The sequence below is a fragment of the Tachypleus tridentatus genome, chromosome 8, assembly GCF_004210375.1.
Source record: "Tachypleus tridentatus isolate NWPU-2018 chromosome 8, ASM421037v1, whole genome shotgun sequence".
NCBI classification, from domain to species: Eukaryota; Metazoa; Arthropoda; class Merostomata; order Xiphosura; family Limulidae; genus Tachypleus; species Tachypleus tridentatus.
The window spans coordinates 119,872,007-119,894,813 of NC_134832.1; the positions used below are offsets into that span (position 1 = coordinate 119,872,007).

General features: G+C 34.9%; 1 pseudogene across 1 annotated transcript in view; it reads right to left on the reverse strand.

Annotated features, from left to right (window-relative positions):
- Positions 1-22,204, reverse strand: part of LOC143223345 (NPC intracellular cholesterol transporter 1-like) — a 66,768-nt pseudogene extending 44,564 nt beyond the window's left edge. The window contains exon 1 of the transcript XR_013012855.1: positions 21,665-22,204. The product of XR_013012855.1 is annotated as an NPC intracellular cholesterol transporter 1-like (transcript). The remainder of the gene's footprint in view (positions 1-21,664) is intronic.
- Between the last annotated feature and the right edge of the window lie 603 nt (positions 22,205-22,807).

Below are 22,807 nucleotides of genomic sequence, written 5' to 3' on the forward strand. Positions count from 1 at the left end.
ATTAAAATACCTTAACGTAACATTTTAAAATCGATAAGATTAGTAACTTAGAAACTAGTAATATGGATCATTTGACACCACCCAAGAAAAGGCTACCGAGTTAAATTTCAAGTAAACGACTTATCTTACACCAGTCACAACCAGTGGGGTCCTATCACATCATATTTAACAATTTTTAAGCGCCTGAGAAAACTCACCAGTCTAAAGTGATCCTTGGCAATAATTGGTGCTGTTATGTTGATGGCCGGTTTTCTGTTGTTGTTTTAAAAGGGGCGATACTTGTTATTAGCAACACTATCACCAACAAAGTCATGGATCCACAATCAATTCGATACATATTTTTGAAAAATGTGTTTCAAAACAGTTAAATAATCTATATGGATGGATTAGTATTTAGTTAGAACATGAAGATCGTATAACATGGTCAGCAACTTGTTCAACTAGATTCAAGACTGATAGAGAAATACGATAAGTACAATCAAATTATTTCGAATTAATAAAAAACAGGACACCGGCATAGCAAGGAAACAATGAAAGTAGGTAATTTGTTACCACTTTTCACGTTCTACAACGGTGTTCTAAAATCAACCAACCAACATCTTTAATTCCCTCTCTAGTTGATAGCCACTAAAGAAAATACGTAAGAACCTAGTTTCTGTTTGTTAGCCTACATTGCATTCCTTTCTCTCGAAACTTTACACTATATGTGACACATTTTCACGTCTATCAAAAAAATGGCCTTCAGTGGACTGATGACATCTGTTTTTTGTTGGTTTCTTTCTAATCAACGGAGTTTCCAGTTACACTCTAAAACATAACAATTATATTATTTAAACTTTGTTTAAAGCTAGTCTACCTACGATACAAGGAATAAACACGCCATCATCACACAAATTTCATTTCCGAGATTAAAAACTGTCCAGCTAGTTAAGATTTTGTCTTTACACCAGAAGGGTGATTATATACAATAAATAATTTGTGTAACAGCAACGCTTTGTACAGCAAATTGTTTGTTTTGGAATTTCGCACAAAGCTACTCGAGGGCTATCTGTGCTAGCCGTCCCTAATTTAGCAGTGTAAGACTAGAGGGAAGGCAGCTAGTCAACACCACTCACCGCCCACTCTTGGGCTACTCTTTTACCAACGAATAGTGGGATTGATCGTCACATTATAACGCCCCCACGGCTGAAAGGGCGAGCATGTTTGGTGCGATGGGGATGCGAATCCGCGACCCTCAGATTACGAGTCGCACGCCTTCACACGCTTGGCCATGCCGGGTTGGTACAGCGAATTAAATTCCTTGTAGATCAATAGAAACGTAAGGACGTCAAATAGTTATTTCATAAAATATCAGTTGTATATTTGAGCCTTATATACTGATTAACAATGGGCTCTTAGTAGCGTGCAAAACAAATATAGATACAAGTACTGGTTCGAGATTTAAACGCGACTTACCATCATTGAAAATAATAACGTAAGAATCCACTGAAATGATTAAATCGCAAAAATTGCTGTTAGCAATTCAACAGAACAACCACTTTAAAGTTGTGTGTGTGTTTTTTTGCTCTACAGTTTAAAAACAGGTACGTAGTATTCATAAGTACGAAAACGATTAGGAAAAATAGTGTAATAGGCAAATACTACAGAAATGCAACCCCTATACAGTGTGAAAAGGAAATACTTAAGACTACAGTCAGTATTGACAGCCAAGAATATTATAAATTGTCATCTAACTAATCAGAACGCCAGTAAGAAGTTTATAAAAATACATGCCGCCATACTATACCCAGTAGTATTAGTAGTAACAACAGAGTGAAGTAATTGCTCCCGGAACCTAATTATCTTGCAATAAACGTATATAAAATCAAGATTTTGGTTGATCAGGGATACTTCCGCGAAAAATTGCAGCAAGACTTCATTACATATTAACAGATGTACATCGGATTCTGTAGACGTGATCAAAGTGGAAAATCGAATTCTGTTAAAGTGACGTAAGGTATTTCGGAGAACGTTATTGTAAGACAGACGACAATGCGTACAAATATTGCTAACAATATTCAATAAATGCAGGTTTAAATGTTACCCTAAGGAAAGTGAGATAATTATTAGTTATATAATGGTGTTTGAAAGGATGCATAGTTGCTAAAAAAACAACAACCCACAGTCGATGAAAGGTAATGAAACCAAAAGGTTGAAGTGAGCACTAGACCACAAACAGAATGATCAAAGTTGGGGAGTTTTTCCTTTTATAAATGAATGCAAATTCGAATTGTTCGGCAATAACTTATGACCGTTTAGAAGAGAATGGAATTATAGACAATGTAAAATATTTAAAGTAGGAACTGGCACTAATCTGGGGTATGTCAAAAAGTGTTGGTGGTCTACGTAAAATGATGGCATCTTGACTGCTGATAAGCACATTCAAGTTCTCATACATTAAGCAAACTAACTGTACGTGTACACTTGTTATCGAGTGTGGCTTTATTTTTCCCTAAATGCACAGCAAATGTTGAACGACATTTTGGTCGTGAAAAGGCCCATGGAACAATTATAACCATGCCCTTAGTCTGCACAAAATTACGATATGAACATCACTGGGCTGAATAGGCTTGTGTAAACTGGAAATGTTAAAAGATGATTAGGCAAATTAGCTGAATTATAAGGTTCGTTTATTTTTATAATTTCTCGCAAAAGCTGCATGAAGGCTATATACACTAGCCGTTCCTAATTTAGCAATGTAAGACTAGAGGCCTTGTTTTTTAATTTCGCGCAAAGCACACAAAGGCTATCTGCGCTGTCTCTACTTTAGCAGTGTAAGACTAGAGGGAAGACAGCTATTTATCGCTCCTCCAGCGCTATCTAGCCCTCGTGTAGCTTTACGCAAAATTCAAAACAAACAATCATTGCTTCCCACCGCCACATCTTTCACTAACGAATAGTGGGATTGGTTGTGACAAAGTGACGCTCGCTCCGCTGAAAGGGCGAGCATGTTTGTTGTCATGAGAATTCGAATATGGGACCCTCAGATTACAAGTTGAGCGCCCTTTACCTGGCCATGCAAAACTGAATTATAAGAAGCAATACAGAACAGTGCCAATAAAATTTCACAGTCATGCATCGATAAGGGTCCTTGCGAGACCAAGGATTTCCATACAAAGAGACATTAGTGCATTGTATGAATTATTCACTTTTGTTTTGTACTTTCTATGATAATTCTGTGCAATTATCAAGATCACCAATTAGCTGCAATTACCCATTTTTATAGACTCCTGTTACGTACTCGTACGCTTCTGTAATATAAACACACACCCAATCAGTGGCATAAAATAGCGTTATAGTTTATTGCATCAGAAAAAGCACAGATTATAAATGCGCTACTGAAAGTATCGAAAACTGACAAAACGAACAGTCGCCGTGCTTGATCACGTGAGATTTACCCTAAGAAAAAACTCTTCAGCTGTATTAGGACGTGATGATACAACGTCTAAAAAATAGTGTTTGTCCGAAAGGCGGTTACCGATCGTGCATGTCTATTGGATTCATCAAAAAGATGCCGATGCTACAATTGTTACATGTTATACATTTGACTACATTCCAGGAATGAAAACGGTATGCGAAGTACGTGCAGTGTACTCTTCATGAATGAGGATGCTTTGGAGGAACTAGCCTTTCGTTATCCTCAATACTGATTGGAATCATTTTGCTTGGTGGAATACTGTTCAGCATTTAACGCTTGAACATTGGTTAATAAATTTTTCTTTTTGAAGTGATAAAAGCTATATGAACCAATTTCAAAGTTAGAACCAAGACCTAGAGGAAAGCAAGCAAAGAATTCAACCACTGTGCCACCTGCAAAGAGTCGTGCTACAGGTGTTACGAGGTGGGCTGTATTCAGAGCATTTAACACCAGATTAGTTGTGAAGTGTCTGCATGTTTAAGTGTCTAGCGTCACTCAGTCCTAGAATCACATTCCTATGGTCATGGCAAATTTTAATATAATTGTAAGCAGGCCAATTACGACTCCAGCAGAAAATTATTGATCTCGTCACAAAACACGTGCAACGAGTGTGGAATTACCTCACATAAAAAATTCGCAGAAAATCACTGGGGCCATTTTACGGTTAAATCGAAAATTTGGGTCACTGTTTGTCAACCTTTTCCAACATCATTCACCCCTATAAATTTTTCCAAAAAAATCTCACCGAGTTACATCAAACTACGACAAGAATAAATACAACACAACATAAACCCTGAGTGAACCTTTCACTGATTTAGCTCATAACCTTCTATCATCAACTGGAAAAAAAAGCTTCAAAGATATTAAAATAAAAACATTTACAAACGTGCTTTGCATAGCAACTGATAACATTCTAACCATTGAATGGATGACGTCACATGTCTAAGTATCTTAGACATGGTAATGTTACGATAATCAGCTATCCAACGTCACGTAGCTTATCCCAATTACTACTATTTTTTTATATATTGTTTCCACTGTATAGTGTTGTGCATGCCAGAAATACTTCTAATATAATAAGTAAGCGTTACTTTATAACGCACTGTAAAAACATAACTCCTACTATTAGTTCAAGTTTTTCCTTAGGCACATAACTGTCGTTACGTTTACTTCTACCATCAAGAGTTAAATACAATTTCACAGTAAAATGAAAAGCTAGTTGATGCACTCAAACTGAAAAATATTATTCAATTCGCTACTACAACAGGCGCTCCCAACTCAAATAACTTACACATAAACCAACACTCCTCGACATCACTTAAACAACAAGCATTAATGACAGTTTACTTCTACATTGTTTAATCACCAATTTTTCAAACAGCCTAATATCATTTTGTTAATTTCTTCCTTTTTGAATACTAAATGAACGAATACGCGATACTTATGAGTGCTTGGAAGTGTTCTAATCTAAACAGCTTTATGCTCTAAATACACCTCATTAAACTTAGTTCCTGTTCCTCTTTGCTTTGCACTGTATTTACGTTTCACTGCACTTATGATTAGGAACAAAGAGACGAACACACCTATCTTTAATATTTACAAACATTTCGTTACAAAGTAATAAGGGGACGCTTCTCCAACTGTTACGCCGTGACGCTATTTCCGGGTTGCAACGAATAAGCGAGCAACAAACGTAAACTAGTATCTGTCACGTGCTTGTATAAATTTTGCTTTTATGACGTCACACATCGTGGCAACGTATCTCTTCATAAAAGGGTATTATTATTATTATTATTATAAGAAAATGAAATATATATAACTGGTGAGTAATTGAATTAAACTTAAAAATGCATACATCACAAAGACAAGCGGATGTTTCTCACTAATCTCACCAAACACCTTTATTAGTGGCTATGTAGTTAAGGCACAACAAAGAATGAACAATAATAACAAATTTTCTTTTCATATATATTGTGATTATAAATAAACGTATAGATAAATAGAGGTGAAGAAACCAATGATTGTTTTATACAAAGAAATAAAACTTGTTAGTTCATTAAAGTCGATTAAGTTCGGTAACTTCTTGTTTTGTCAAAACTAGTCATTTTTATCTTTTGTCCGTCTTCGTCAACGCTACTGTTTGTGGAATTTCGCGCAAAACTACACGAGTGTCAACTACATGCGCATAGTCGTCGTTAAATTTTGAAGCAATATTTGAAAAGAAAGGTAATTGCTAAGTCAGCATCAAGGATCGCTAACTCTTGAGTTACTCTAATCAAAACGAATAGCTGGATTTGGTCATCACTCTTATTACGCATCCACGGCTACTGTTTTTGATAACAACCGGAATCGCGGAACCTCAGCTCCGGCATACTGACCATTGGGCCACGTTCGTCTTACTAACAAAAGGTACAACTAAGAGAGTTGCTTGTTTCCAACAGGATTGGTCAAGTACACACTAAAAATAATTTTGAATATTCAAATCAACAAGCCACATGAAAACCGCAGCCGATATAAAGTCCCGACGAAGTGTAATGCATCAGAACTACATTTTAACAGTTAAGAATTTCGAAAATAAGTGTTGTATTTTTGTTTTGAAAAGGTATATAACAGCCCTTTATACCCATATCTTGAGATTGTAGAACAGCTGTGGTAAAAACGATGTGATGTGTCTTTAATTGATAAAAATGCGCGAGCATAAAAGCTCTCGGAAAAAATCGTCCGCGTGTCACAGGCAACAGTATGCAACATAATAAATGATTTATATCCGAAAGCGAGGTCAGCAAGGTGAACGAGGGCTGTTCAAAAAATACACGGACTGTTTGAATTACGAGGCTCCAGTTGGTTCCAGGGGAATCCGCTTGGTGTCGCTAGGTTCACACAGATCAGCTGATTACGACGTCATTTCCCGATTGCAGATATCTTCATTTGTGTATTAGCTACGCAGTTTTAAGTAAAGTGCAATTTTTTCGTTTGGCGGATTTCAGAATGAATGACCTGAAGGAGCAACGACTTGCTGTGAAATTTTGTGTTAAACTTGGAAAATCTGCGACTGAAACTTTTGCTATGCTTAACACGGCTTACGGTGATGTTGCTATGAAGCGTACGGCATGTTTCAAGTGGCATGAACGTTTTAAGGATGGTCGACAGTCCATTGAAGATGATGTGCATCCTGGACGCCCTTCCACGTCAACTGACGACCCACACGTCGACAAAATCAACACCCTGGTGCGGGCAAATCGACGTCTGACTGTCAGAGAGCTTGCTGAAGAATGTGGGATATCAGTTGGATCTTGTTACGAGATTTTGACCGAAAAATTGAAGATGCACCGCGTTGCTGCGAAATTCAGCCCTCAGAACTCGTGAGTTTTTGGCCAAACACTCGATCACTGTTCTTCCCCCTACTCACCTGACCTTGCTCCTTGCGATTGTTTCTTGTTCCCCAAACTCAAAAGACCCTTGAAAGGAAGAAGATTTGAGACGATTCCCGAGATTAAGGCAAATGCGACGAAGGAGCTGGAGGACATTACAAAAGAAGCGTACCAGGACTGTTTCAACAAGTGGAAACACCGTTGGGATAAGTGTGTGCGTTGGGGAGGAGAGTACTTTGAAGGGGTCCCAGACCTGTAACTTCTAAATAAAGTACATTTTGTTTTATGACGTCAGTCCGCGTATTTTTGAACAGATCTCGTATATACATCAAGGTATGGTTTAAAGTCGTACCTTATGTTTTGTTCAAACAACGCATAACTGAAACATCTGAAGAATGACACGGGTATACGAACACATGTCGGTCAAGTAGTCTGGGAATTTCTGGGTTTTTGGACTGTTGAAACGGGCATCAAGAATTGTTGTCATCTTTCACCAGATAAAGTAAGGAAATATGCACTTTGTACACCACAACCTTGCGATGGAGCCTTCTGCAATGGCAACTACGATACAGGACCATTGCCACAGTGCAAGGTATTCAGATAGAGCATGACCGGACAGGATATATGGAATCAGATGACGTGGCGAGGCTTCAAAATCGTCTTAAGATAACATACTTAACCCTTGCAGTCAGCTACCTCTAATAATACTGCCAGATCCTGGGAATTTCGAACGCTTTATTTTTGAAGAGGGAAAAGTGAGTTTCAAGGATAAAACACAATAGCCATGGTTTATGTAAAACATAACTTTCATTACTGAATTCTAAGGAAATAATGTTTGTGTTTTTTAATGACAAAACGGAAGCTTTTCGTTTGAGTTAGGGGCAATAAATAAGCCGTTTGCAACATTTTCCAACACTGGACCTATCTCTCTCTCTCTCATGATATTTTAACAGATAGTTAACATTTACCAACACTGAACCTATCTCTCTCTCTCTCTCTCTCATGATATTTTAACAGATAATTAACATTTTCCAACACTGGACCTCTCTCTCATGATATTTTAACAGATAGTTATACTGTATTTATTTCTACACTTTAAAGCTAGGTAGAATGTTATATCGAATATACTGATACAATATTCTCCACCCGTGGGTCTGCAGTAATATTAGACATTTATATAACACAAACTACTCTAATCGTAACAAATAATAAGGTAACACTACACGATCTATATTATATATTATTTACTCGAGTACGAAACCATAGTGTGCTGACACAATACAACATTAAGTTGATAAATAACGATTTATAAGCACAATAAAGGCACCTTCATGTAGAGAAAGTATTAAGTATTTCAACAGAACCTTTGGTTTGTGGTGCATTAATCGTCAACGTTTTTCTTCTTAAGTAATTGTTGGCTTGATGATGTATCCTTGCTGAACATAATTTTCACTTCCACTAAAAACTAACAATAGATAATTACAAAAAAAAAACTGGTTCTAGATGTAATTAAAAGCTAGATCTTGGTCCATTCTTGTAACGGTTTAGTTACATCTCATCTGATACTAATAACTCGTCTTAGTCTGATAGTAATTTGTCAGCGCCGATAAAATGTAGACGTCCTCTACAGTTTGTTTAATAGGCATGCTTCATAATACTTATATTTGTTGTAAACTCGGCCAATATATATATACACACATACACACACAGATTACTATACGTTTTCCTCATCACAAAACAATGTTTATTATGACAATAACAACACTGCGTGCCATTTGACTTTGATAGTTTACTATTTTATAATATGCATACACTTTCTGTATGCGTTACATTCACAAGTTTCATCCATTTTTCTGTTTATATTGTCTGTAACAAAGTTAACTAGTTATATTCATCACTAATACACAGTACATAATGAATGTTATCTGGTGAACCACCACTAGAACTAATTCGGTTTTATAGGTGATTGCATGGTTAACGGTACAGAATTACACGGTGCACAGACACCTGTTTATGTCAACTCGTAGCTACAGTATTAAAGAAATGAAAGAACATTAATACTTCAACAGTTTGGTTTGTTTTGAATTTCGCGCAAAACTACACCAGGGCTATCTGCGCTAGTCGTCCCTAATTCAGCAGTGTGAAACTAGAGGGAAGGCAGCTAGTCATCATCACCCACCTTCAACTCTTTTACCAACCCCGCGTCTGAAAGGGTGAGCAAGTTGGGTGCGATTGAGATTCAACCCGCAAATAACGAGTCGAGCGCCAAAAACCACCTGGCCATTCCATGCCTACTCCGATAGCATCATTAAATCTGAAGTACCACAAATATCCGAATACAAATGATAGACTGATAACTTACATCTGTAGCATATCATAAAGCTCAGTTTTACAGCTTGACTCCGTATCTTCCTATTCATTTATTCTGTCATTATCTTTTCTCAGTCGTCCTCTATTTCACGAACTTTGTTTTTCTTTCTCACGTATCATAAACCTCACTTTAATCTATCTTCACTCGTCTTGGTGTTCTCTACTTCCATCCTTGGTGTTAATTTATTTCTTTTCTCCTCACTAGTTCTAAACCAGCAAAAATCTACTTCATCGTGTAACTATTTCTATCTTTACATATAAACAATTCTACAACAGCGTGAACTAATTATATCGTTATAAAAATTACTTCACGAGTAACTAAATGTCTTTACTGATTGAAATTCAGATTACGCTTTTTCAGTTAGTTTTCACACAACAGCAGATACATTTAAGAGCAAGCCGTACAGTTGAACATATCGACTAAACTCTGCCAAACAAAGCTACATTTTACGGTTACTTGGTATTGTTTTCACTGCACATTGTTAAACAACAATCACACCTCCTATGTAGTTGATCAGTTTTAATAAGAAACTAAATGATTAACCTCAGATGTACTTCCACAGGATCCCAGAAAGTCTTCTGTTTCAAGACTGAATAAAAATTAAGAAAAACATATTTTTATTTCTTGCTTTTGAATTTCACGTGTTATTTTGTGTTGGAGCCTACAGAGTGCGTAAATATTCTGATCATTCACGGTTTGCGCACGTTTTACTGACTTCACGACAGTACAAACTGCATCGTTAAGCGTCCGTCATATGATGTGTTTTTAGTTTCCACTGGCTGACTGATTCCGCGGGCTCCAAGATGTTCTATTTCAAAAGTAAATGAAACCAAAATTAAGAGCACAAAATACTTTTTTTTTTTTTTCTTGCTTTTGAAGTTCGTATATTATGATAAATAGTAGTCTAAAGAGTGCATAATTATTCTCGTGGTTCAGGAAATACGTTTCACTCACGTCATGAATACAAACTGCTACCTTAAGTGTCCCTTATGTGACGTCATTTTAGTGGCTTACTGAGTGACAGACAACACATTAGTGTTTCGTAGTACCGATTATAAAAACAGGTAACTCCTCCAGGTGACCTTCGACCCTCTATCGGGAAAATGAAACGTCATGCGTTTCCATAGATACTGACATTTCACACGTACACCACTCGGAGAGAAAAAAGCGTTTTCAGACAATTCTGAAAGTGTCTATATGTTCTAAATAAATGTTACATTTGTAACGTTGTTCCTTTACTGAACAGATTATTTAAAATTATTTTGCTAAATATTTCGAAGCCTGGTCCACGTAACGATAACAAAGTAGTTTATTTCTTCCAGTGACGTAACTTGTAAGCCTAACTTAACATATGACTTTCAAACGTAATTACCTCTTTAATGCTACTACGACTAACAAAAATAAATTATTTGAAAGATTTCACGATTAATCAATCGAGTAACTGAATACACACGATAAATAACACCGATTCAACTACTTCATTCAATGACTGGCACTACAAACTATACAACTCAACAGTAACTAATTCATTGCTAACCTGTTGACCGGCTATTACACTCGTATTTACAACTTACTCTTATTACAGATAGTTCGAAAATTATTTTAATTATTGCATCATGATTACGACCACTAGTTCCCTCCAGGAAACAAACATTAAAATATTTAATTTACAGCTTACAACATTGATCCCTTTCTGGACTGAAGTTCCTTGAACAATTATAATACAAAAATTAATTATATTTAACTGATCTACGTTATAAAGATGGGATGACTTCTTGTTTCCAGTAACTTTCCTATCAGTAGTTTTTTGTTGTTTTTTTTAACAGGAAAATGATATAAAGTGTTTGGTTTGAAATTCGCGCAAAACTACACGAGGGCTATCTGCGCTAGTCGTCTCTAACTTAGCAGTATAGAACTAGAGGGAAGGCAGCTAGTAATCACCACCCTCCGCCAACGTCTTGGGCTCCTCTTTTACCAATGAATAGTGGGATTCACTGTGACATAACAACGCACTCACGGCTGAAATCATGTTTGGTGTGACAGGGATTCGAACCCACGACCTTCAGATTACGAGTTGAGTGCCTTAACCACCCGGCCATGCCGAGCCATGATAAAGTGAACCCACTGACGGTTTCATTCTTGATCAGTGGTTCCCAACCAGTGGTGCGAAATAACATTTTTCTTTTCCAAATGTTTCGTTTTTGTTTATATATCATTAAAAACTAATAATAAAAATTTGTTTTGGTCACCTTCACCTTTATTCTTAAATAATTACTGTGAGGGGTGCGAGAACATATTAAAATTTTTTGAGGTGCGGGGCATAAAAAAGGTTGGGAACCACTGTAATCTTTATCATCTCTGAAAGCGGCCTCAACAGGAATCCTGCCTGGGCTTTCCTCAGGCTGAGTTTCCCTTGTATATTATTTTGTGAAATTACCCAGCTGGTCTTTCTCTTACCTTACTTCAAAACAAGGTAAATTATGAATTTTCTATCCTACTGGATTCTGTAAACCATACCATTGATTCTTTTCAGTACAACGTACGATTCTTCCCAACACTTACCTGACTTTGAAGTTTGCCCTTCCTTGCTATAGAAATTGTTCAGGCATGCCATGTCACCTTATTAGGGTCAACATCACAGTAACTATTCGTTTTAGTACAAACTGGTTTCAGTCTTTACTGTGGAAAATACGTATGACAATTTTGTTTTAAAACAAAGAGAGGAAAACTCTTCAAAACACCATATATATATACATATATACATACATTACTGATAACTTCTGACATAAATTTTTCACTTCTTGGTGGTACGATGACTACCTTCCTTACTGTTGCTAGAAGTTCAGTCTCTGGCCTAGTGATTGCTATGCAGTACACAGAACTTTGTTGGTCATGAAGTGTGACACTATTTGAATTTATCTGTGTCTCCACATAAAGTCGGTTTCCAATACATACTCTTTCCCGGTGTCAAGTACCCATTAATCATGAGGTATAGAGAAGTTTCCTAGAACAGGGGTAACTTCTAACTTTCCTCTTGCTGGAACTTTATGTAGGCTTGTTATTTACACCAATCCTTCTTTGTTCTTCATCTGCAGGGAATTACTCACCATTCACAATAAAATTTATTCAGTTTTATAACCAGTATCAACCAACATATTTCAAGGCTTTCTGTCAATATGTCCGTAGACTCATGGACCAGTTGCTTTAGATTATAAACTTCATATCTCATTTAAGGTTAAGGGGTATTCTTAGCTGAACTTTCCCTCACAAGTACAGTTAGTTCTTGTTTTTTGTTTGTTTGTTTGTTTTATTTAATGTATGGTTAGCTCTTTGTTAATTCTTTGATACGGTTTGTCTCAAAAGCACATCCTCAGGTATTGTCTCCTTGGTTTAATAACAAGGTTGTTGATTCCTCATAGTTTCGGCTGTAATGATCATACTTCCTATATTCATAAAACTTCTCTTTTTTATCCTTTGGGAGAAGTTCTTATTCCATATAGGTTCTTATGTACAGTTTCTGAGAAGTTTTTTTCCAAGTTACACTTCAAACACTTCTTGTCTTGTTGCTTATTTCCTCCATTGTACAGTTAGCTGCCTCTCAACCTTACTACAAGCTTGTATACTGTTGTAACTTGTAGGCGTAAGTTTTCAAACGGAAGTACCTAGTTAACGGTACTATAATTACTACTTCTACTCTATGTAACTAGTTGTTTAAACGTTTTGTTCTAGGCTACTGTCAGTGGTAGCTGATGTTTCACTATTATTTATTTTGACGAACCTCTAACTCTGATGTGTTGTCTTTACCTGTTTAGCTGCCACTTTAATTTTCCTGGTTCCTTCAACCACTGAAGAACTGTAAGGATATAAAATTACTTTGCTTCAGACTAATTCTCATATCTTTGTCTGTTGTAACATTTGTAATCTGGTCAGTTCATGAGTATCGTCCAAGTAAGATAACTGGGAAACTATTTACCAATCTTCTGTATGTTCAGCTAAGGTATCTTCTTTTCTCCACACTTTGCTATGAATACTTCCTTTCTGTGGTGTCACTCCAAACCTGTTGGATAAAATAGTCCCCAATATCAGATAATTGTTATTGTTCCCAACTGAAATATTATCTAAAGTTGACAAAGCCGCTCTTTTTAAATCAGCAGTAAGATGGATGATTTATTGTCTTAGTTTCCATCCGTTTACTCAGGAAATGATTTCGAGCTGAGCCCAGTTTAGCCTTCCTATCACAATTCGATGGTTTCTCGATTGGCCTATGTTGAACTGGCCAGATAAATTCTGGATCATGCTTTGTTAGTATCATGGTTGTAGTTGTTCAGAAAATTTCTTCATTAACAGATGACAGCACTAATGGTAACAGGTGCAAAGACCAAAGATTCTTTTATTCCATATTTTGTAGTAAATAGCTTTAGGCCGGCGTTCTTAGACAGGTGCAGAAAGAAGAATAGATGGTTCAATCCTTGTATTTACCATTTCGTTTTCAAAATACGTTTCTATTTCAATGATCTTACTGTCATAATATTTTCGTACACCACAGTAGTTATTCTTTACTACGTTCAAGTCTTTTTTGTATTTCTTTAAGTTTGCTATTACGGCTCCTCTGTATTCATTTGTGCTTTGGGATTTCTCAATACATCTCCAATAGCTTCATGGATCTTAGTTCAAGTTAAATTAATTTTTTATTCTTTTTTAATTCGTTCTTTTACCTCCTCTCTCACATCGGATTTATGCTGCTAAAATCAGGGATTTGATTCTCCTCGGTGGACACAACAGATAGCCCGACGTGGCTATAAAACACGCACACACCTTTTGGTCATCTTTCAATTTTCAATAAATCCCTTCTTGGAGTTCTTTTAACTTATGAAAACATCTTCTTAGTCTCCTTTTTATTTTCTCTCTCATTCTCATTGATCTTATAATAACTTCATTATATCCAATAAGGCTTTGTTCTCACTTTTGGATTTATATGTCATATTAACGTGCTGGAATTGAGCACAGTTGCAGTTGGTTTTCATCAAAATAGCTTAGGTTCTAATACCAGTTATTGCAACATTGTGTTTTCGCCGGACGGGTTTTTAAAAATTATTTGTCCACATAACGATGACAAATTAATATGTACATTTTTACCTTAACCTTTCTACAAGCTTGTATACTGTTGTAACTTGTAGGCCTAACGGTACCACCAAAAATAAACTTACTTGTATAATTTCAAGGTAAACCAATCGAATAACTGAACATACTCGAGAACTAACACCGACCCAAATACTCAACTCAATGATTGGTACTACCAACTGAAAAATAAACACTGATTCACTGCTAACTGACTGGCCTACTTGTACTCACAATTAAATCTTGTTCTAAATATTTCTTAGAGATCACCGATCATTATATCATCATTAAGACCAGCAGCCCTCTCTCTCACAATGAACAAAATATAACGTTAGAAATAAAGCTTACAATATTATCTCGAATGTTTGCCACGTGCGTGTAATGAAAAAAATAAACAAAGAGCTTTTAAAATTTAATCTCCTGAAATCCGCCTTTTGTGATACTGTAGTCTACTACATTTAACAATCAAAACACTTCGACCGATTCGACTTATACTGTGCAACTGAAATTCCTTGACATTTAACCCTTTTGAGTAGGAACACTTACTAAAATTACATGAAACAAATAAATTTACTAAATAGTATCTACTTTCGGCTTAAAAACTTCATATCATTCGATTTAGTTTCTTTATCTTTTTTTATGTTATGAAATTACCGAATTTTTGTGAAACGGTTTTGAAGAAAAAAAAATCCTTTCTTATGATTTCAACGTGCTTTTTTTTTTACTGTTATTCAAATTGTTTCATTGTAAGTATTTTGACAGTTTCAAATTGATTGGTTGCAATTGTCACCACCTACCAAAGGGTGGAATCGTTAAATTTTATATTATCTAAAACAAATTGTTAATCGTAATTTAGAATGTATATTATTTAACAAGCACTGACTACGTGTAGCATCATAAAAGTGTGTAAACGAAAAAGAAAAATCACCCAAAAAATAAAACCTACATAATTATATTATCCAAGAGATGTTACTTCGTTATCAAATACTTTGGTTTTCATTGAGACATTCTAAATAAAGCCTTGATAACAACAGTTGAAACGAAAGTTTTATTATTTCCTTATGTTTATTTGCGAAGTTAGTTGTTGAGTATTGTTTCTGATTTTTTTTTTTTATTGTTTAGCAGAGAATCTATTCAGATTTTGTTTGTTTATTTATAGTCAAGCACAAAGATACACAATGGACTATGTGTGCTCTGCCCATCCCGGGTATAGAAACCTGGTTTCTAGCGTTGTTACTGTACAGACTTATCGCTAAACCGCTGTAGGGAGGGGGGCGAATTTCTTCAGAATGACCCCACGAGTATGTTGAAACGTCTTCACCTTTATCGTCTGACCTGGTAACATGTGCGGTGATAAAATCGACCGGGGTCACAGTTACAGCTAATGGCCCAAAGCGTTTGTTACTTAGCATTTTCGGAATATTACACAGACTATTCTGCATGTATGCAATGGCCTAAATATTAACTACATCAGAATTTAATCATAACCACACCAATAAAATAGGTCAGCACCTATTCTGTCACGCGCTACAGAACAAGTCTGCATGTATGCACGAGTTTACACTTATAATAATATAAGTCAAGGCTAACGTAGCCTTATTTCAAAATAGGACTACTTCAAAAGGTTTCGTATATATTAATTGAAAAAGTCTACACCAAACACGCACAGACATTAACAATAGTTACCGTAACTCATACACAAAACTGTCACCATGGTTTGGCGAACTATTTAACTAAAGCTCTTCGCTTGTTTCTCTTACACTTGCAGCTTTTCTCTATGAAATTTGTATTTTCATACATTAAGCTGTAAATTTTAATTACTTGAAATAATGTAAATTTCGCCAATATTTTACAAAACCCACACGTGGCCTTTTCGTAAAAAAAAAAAAAATGTAACAAGTAATCAGTGATACTCTGGTTTTCCAAAACTATCATTAAACGTCAGATACCAATAAGAGTATTTTCATTTTTGTTTTTCTTTAGAGCGAAGCCAATAACACCTACAAAACAAACAATAAACTATAGTTATAAAACGGGGTAATATTCTATACCGGTGAGTAACACTACACCTCAACCACATGAAATGCCTACAAATGAGCATTTTAAACTATGTATTTTAAGTATCCTACAATAAATACTCAACCTATTACGACATCAGTGGCCACATCTCTGCCATCCTAAACTGTCGCCGATCGCTAACACGCAAGTAAAACGAAAAACATTACGATTCACGTATTTGTTTGTTATCGTGAAATCTCACGAACGGTCACCGTTCCTCCGATCGTTGGTTAAGAAACTTTGTTCTATGTTCTATCTGTTCTGTAAATATTAAAACCTAAAACACATTTAGTAGGTTTTATTTCTGTTTGATACGTGGCTAGACACCTTATACTTACATTTCACTGCAATAATGAAAACAAGCTACTACAGTCACGTATGGATAAGACGTGGAACGCCAGGTGCAGACACCGTCACATTTCATCCTACGCTAGCTGTTAAGTTCAGGCATCTTTGAAATCCATACTTTCGTTATTTTCTGGTTAGAGATTCGGGTAACGCATAGACTGTAATATGATCTAACGAGTTGTTTACTATGCATATTTTGGCGCATAAATATTTTCTTACAAATCTGGGAGTATGGAATTCCAACAGCATATATTATTATTTAAATGGAAACGACAATTATACGGTTTATATCCGTGCCACTAATGAGTGTCTTTCTATCTCTTCTCACTAAATGAACTTGTGTGTATGTGCAGTATTAGTTAAAAAACACACACAAATAAAATATCCATCTCTTTAATTTAGAGTCTAAATAACCCAACAATTATCGCAACTTTGATGTCCCGTCATTTCCAACAGACAGGACTGTACCTTTTACCTCCATTCGTCCACACGGCTCTGCTGACTGTGACCTAGGACGGATTAAACCTAACGAGGCTGTTATGTGGGTAGATGAATACACTTGGATGCAGCAGTGTTTTGTACAATACCAACACGATTGTGAACGATAAACCACTACGTTGTGACGTAAGAGCAACAACCATAGTTCTCTGTGCAAACTTACATGCGAGGTTTTAAAACACCTACATGATTTTCAATTGTAATTATGTTTATTTCTTCATTGAACTCCTTCCACTGTTTTGAACGAAATGATTTGAACACTAAAAAAACGAAGGATCATAATATACTCGAGTTTAACAAATTTAATTAAAACTGGTATTAACACGAGAGGAAACCACACAAAATAATAAGCTAAATATCAGATGTGGAACCTTTCAAATTGAAGTCCCCACATCGAGTTTTCTGTCGTTTTTTTGTTGTTGTTTTTTGTTTTTTTTTGGGGGGGTCAGGACTAGATTTACTTGAAAATTAACATGGGCATGTAATTAGTCGCTCAAGAACCAAAAGCACGTAAATTTTGGAAATCATTCAATTTCGCTAGCTATATAACGATCCATGATTCGCTCATAATTAGTTGCACTGGCTTCCTTTAAACTTAACAAGAACATGTACAAGCTGGTTACAAACTTTTTTTTTTTTGTACTGTTTTTGGCACAGTTGCTGTTCCCCCTAAACTTAATAATTTTTTAGTCGCGATAACAATAACAATAAACGGTTTAAGGTCTGGAATAGACAGTTTAAGCTCTAGTTAAGACAGATTTATTTTTCTAACAAACTGATTGGTTTTACGTAAAAGACGAGTTGCTGTCGGCAGCAGAAGAGACCGACAGTTTATATGTTTAGGAAGGGAATCCATAATTTCCTGAAAAGTGGGTTAAGATTTTTCTTTTCTCAGGAATGTTTGTGAAAAGACAAACATGAAGTGCCAGACAGTTCTGTCTGCCCCTTGTATGTATTATTTGAAATTTTCTCTTTTGAAGTTCTTCGTACAAATCACAGTAAAATTTGAGTGATACTGATAACATACCTCATTACTACTTATTCTAATATAATTCAAATACTGTCTTGTAAGAAGTGGAATTTAAATATTCATTATTTTCATTTGAACTATTATGAACAAGTATATTACTATTCCGCAGTCCATAATGCTAATTCTTCCACTATCTGTGAGCAACGTAAAGACAACCCCTCACTTCAAACTCTAGCAAACAGGTAACACAAGTGCAACTTATGAAAGATTTCATTATAAGGTAAAAACTGTCTTAATTGTGTACTTTCTACTTTTTGAATCGACAAATACAGCGTGTATGCACGACCTTGTCACCGTGGGGTAACAAACTATAAACCAACATAGCATTCAAGATTATTTCAAAACATAGTAATAATAAAGACACATGAAATAACAAATATTCTCTTACATCAGACAGTAATGTGAAACAAGATGAGAGTAGGTCAAAATATTCTATAAACCTTAATGAGTAAGAACATTACGAAACGATCAGTGATCGTAGTTTTTTTTTTTACAGGCACTCCCTAAAAGTAACAGTATCAAACTCAACTATAGACCTGTTTCAGTGGTTGCAGTTCCTTTTTAAGGGCATTGTATATCAGTTTTATAAACCTAAAAACATTATTTATGTGAAATATAATATCACGGTATTTTCATTTGCTATCTATAACTACACTTTACACTATGTAATACAAGGTTAGGGTACAGATACCCCAAATAAGGAGTCAGCAACCATTCAGAAGACCTTTTTGTTTCTTTAACACCAAACATTGAGAGTCACGGATTACTGACCCCAGAGCAAATGAGAGGTTAGAAACTTATAAACTGTAATTCATGACTGAAAAAAAAGGAACAAAGCTACATAATGGGCTACCTGTGTTCTGGCCACCACAGGTATCAAAAACCAATTTTTAGCTCTAAGTCAGAAATTATTATGGTACCTTTACATTTTGTAGGTTTATTGCTGCCCCCTCTGACAGTTTTATTTTTTTATATTGTCTTTCTCCAATACCTTTATATCATAAATTTAGTTGCATTTAGAATCTCTAATAAAAGGTGCAATGATTCACGTTATACATGCCCTGATAATTTCCCAAAAAGGGGGCCAAAGGCTGCATGATGGAGCCACCTATTTTAACAAATAACACTACAACAGTGTTTTGTCTGTCTGTCACTCAGTCAATAGACACTGAAATGATGTCATATAAGGGATACTTAACATTGCAAATTGCACTGTTGCAACATTAGTAAAATGTGCACATGCCATGAATCATGGGAATAATTATGCACTCTGTAAGCTACAACACAGTGTAAAAGCAAGAAATAAAAATATTTGTTACTCTTAGTTTTGATTTAATTTACTCTTGAAACTGATGTACATATAATATATAAAGAACAACAATTATTTCAGTATTTGAGTAAATTTGTAGTTACTAATAATGCAATTTTTAACTAGTAGATAAGGTTACAATAAAACAAATTTAAATGTCACTCGATATGAGGAATAGATGTAAACAGTACCAATATCAAGCACAAAATTGTCTTTTCATTAAAATAAAGTGGTCCAAGAATAACAAGATTCTAGAACACGTAAAAGCATGTGTTTCCTAAACAAGTCTATTCTAACATACTATAAACACAAAAGTAAATATGAATGTATTTCATTTAACTTTTATGGTGCATAAAAGTTGTATTACTTAAGGATTACCCCTCATAAAAAAGACAGTTCTTATTGACTGTTACCTGGCTTGCATGCAAGAACAAATGACCAAAAACCAATCTTAAGATTTCAACCAAGATGACCTTTCACATGATAACAACAAATATTCCCAGAAGAAAAAAAACATTCCACTTTAATATATGAAGTATAAAATTAAAAAAAACAACTTCAGTTCACATGTATACCACTAGAGTTTAAAAATTAACTGTAATACAAACTATAAAATATAAAAAAGCATGTGATTGAAAATTAAAGTATTCCCTTATTTTTTTTATTTTAACAATAAAATAATAGGTTTACTGGTAAGATAGTTTTGAAATTCTGCAATTATGCTTAAGTAATAAGGAGCTCAACTGCAAATGTTTTGAATAAAATGGTAGTCTTTACATTACATATTAGTATAAAAACATTACATTATTTAAATATTAATTAACACTTCCTGCTTCTTCCACATTACTCTCTATAGTAAATACATGTTTATAGAAGAATCATGTTTTAGTTTACATACATATACTTTTTCAGGAACAAATGAATTACTACCAAAAATATTTTGAATTATCTGTATACATGATTATTTATAACTATGTGCTAATAGTTTAAGATATTTTAAACTACAGCTAAGTTTTAACTGTATTTTTATAATATTACTAGGTTTGGACATTGGATACTACTGTGGGAGGAAAAATGATCATCTATTTGTGTAATATCACTTAACCCATAACACATGTACTATAAAGTTGTGATACATTTTTATTTCTTTATAGAAACAGAAAATTGTAAAAATGTATTTGTGAATTTTGACATCAGGCCCACATGAAATCACAAACAATTGACAGGTGCTCTATTTGGTTTCTGTAATAAGACAATACTAAAAAAAAAGTACTCTACATTCTTTGTTCCTGGGAGTAATGAAGTTGAAAGAACTAATTAAGTCATCACAATAACATGTTAAGAACATGAATCATATTTTAAGACGAGTTTGATGTAAATGAAAATGACCAGTTATAGACGAGAGAGAAAAATGTCAAAAAAAGGTTACTTATTAGTAACTTGTATGATAAGTTATAGGGAGATTTAAAAATTAAATTCAACAATGCTAGTGCTACTATGAACTAGGCAATAAGTGTGACTTTCAAAGCATCGAAATGTTGCACAACTTTTCACTGTATAAAAAATAAAACGAACGTTATTTATCAATGTTCTTATTTACGTTTTATCCAATAGAAAAATAGCATCCAAAGTCAAGTTACTTAGTTATTATCATATATTAATATTTTGTTAATATTACTACTACTAGATATTCTTTATCCCACTAAGCCTTCACAAACATTTTTTTCCACATAATGATAGTCCTAAAACTAGGAGTGATACTGAACTTCAGTTAAAAATTTTACAAACATGCTTATACTATAGTCCATACGACGTAAGTTTAAACGTTTATCTATGTCTATACACGCCGCATTACAAAAACAATAGGCAACCTTTTTTAAAAATAAAACCTGCTGTAGCTTGTGCCATTTCGCTATACTAGTAGTACGGATACGGTGACAGCGGTAAGTAGTAGTACTATACACGTCATTGAAGGTGTGCAATTTGAAAAGTTTTATCAAATAAATAATCACAAAATTTGCTTTTACAAAGAATATAATGGCAAAAAAACAAAGCTAAGCCTTACTAAAAGTACATTATTATTAATCAATAACACAGCACTTACCAATGACAGCGACACACTGTGTGTGATGAAAAACAGCGTCAAGCTCGAAGAAAAAAACTTTGCCTCAGGAACGCGCATCGTATTTCAGTATAGAAGTGACCAACTAAAAACTTTCATGAAAACTAAACTGTTAAATTATTAAATGATAGATAACCAGTACCTTACATTAAAATTTTTACTCTGAGAAACAATCGAAGTAAACGCAGAACAAGCAACAACACGTTAGATGATGAATTGATGCAGGGCTTCGTTGTCTTTAGAACAAAACGGCAAAAGTCAGACTCATACAGCACTTTTTTGGATTTCTTTAAATTCAAGCCTGATTTATAAGCTAGTGAAATAAACAGGTTTAAAATTAGTGAAAATTAAGTGCACAGATAATTTAGTGAGACGTTTAAGCACTAAACTTTAAAAAGAAACTAAACTTAAAATAGAATAACCTAAAGAAAACGAAACGGCAAAAGAAACACCAACTCTACAGGTTTACACAAAAAATACACTGTCACTCAGGCGGTAGTCTGGTTCTATCGCTGAAGCAATGGTCTTAAGAGTAACTGCGCACACACTCAATGCGCATCATACGACTAGTTTATGACATCACATCCTTTATACTGTTCAACTTCTGAATGACTTGAATCTCAAAAGGAGAAACGAATTAGATGTAAGTGTATACGACGGTTAAATGCCTTTCTCCTTGTTGAATCACGAAGTTGAAATGTTATTAATAGTACAACATAGTTTATATATTCATATACATATGAATATTTTTATTGCATCACGATCTTTAGGTTCAAAATGTGTTCGATAGGGAAAAAAGTAATATTTCAATATGTATTAAATACCTTTCGCTACTTTCAGTTCACTAGCATGGTCGGGTGCTTAGAGGGCTCGACGCGTAATCCGAGGGTCGCGGGTTCGAGTCCCCGTCACACAAAATATGATCGCTCTTTCAGCCGTCGAGGCGTTATAAAGATACACTTATTATTGATGACGAGAAACCCACTTGAAATAAAAAATGTATCTCAAAACGGCTAGTATGGGTATTAACACTTTTATTGATAAAGAGAGAGCAACGTTTCGACCTTCTTAGGTCTTGATAGTTTGGTTTTTGCACAAAGCTACTCGAGGGCTATCTGTGCAAGC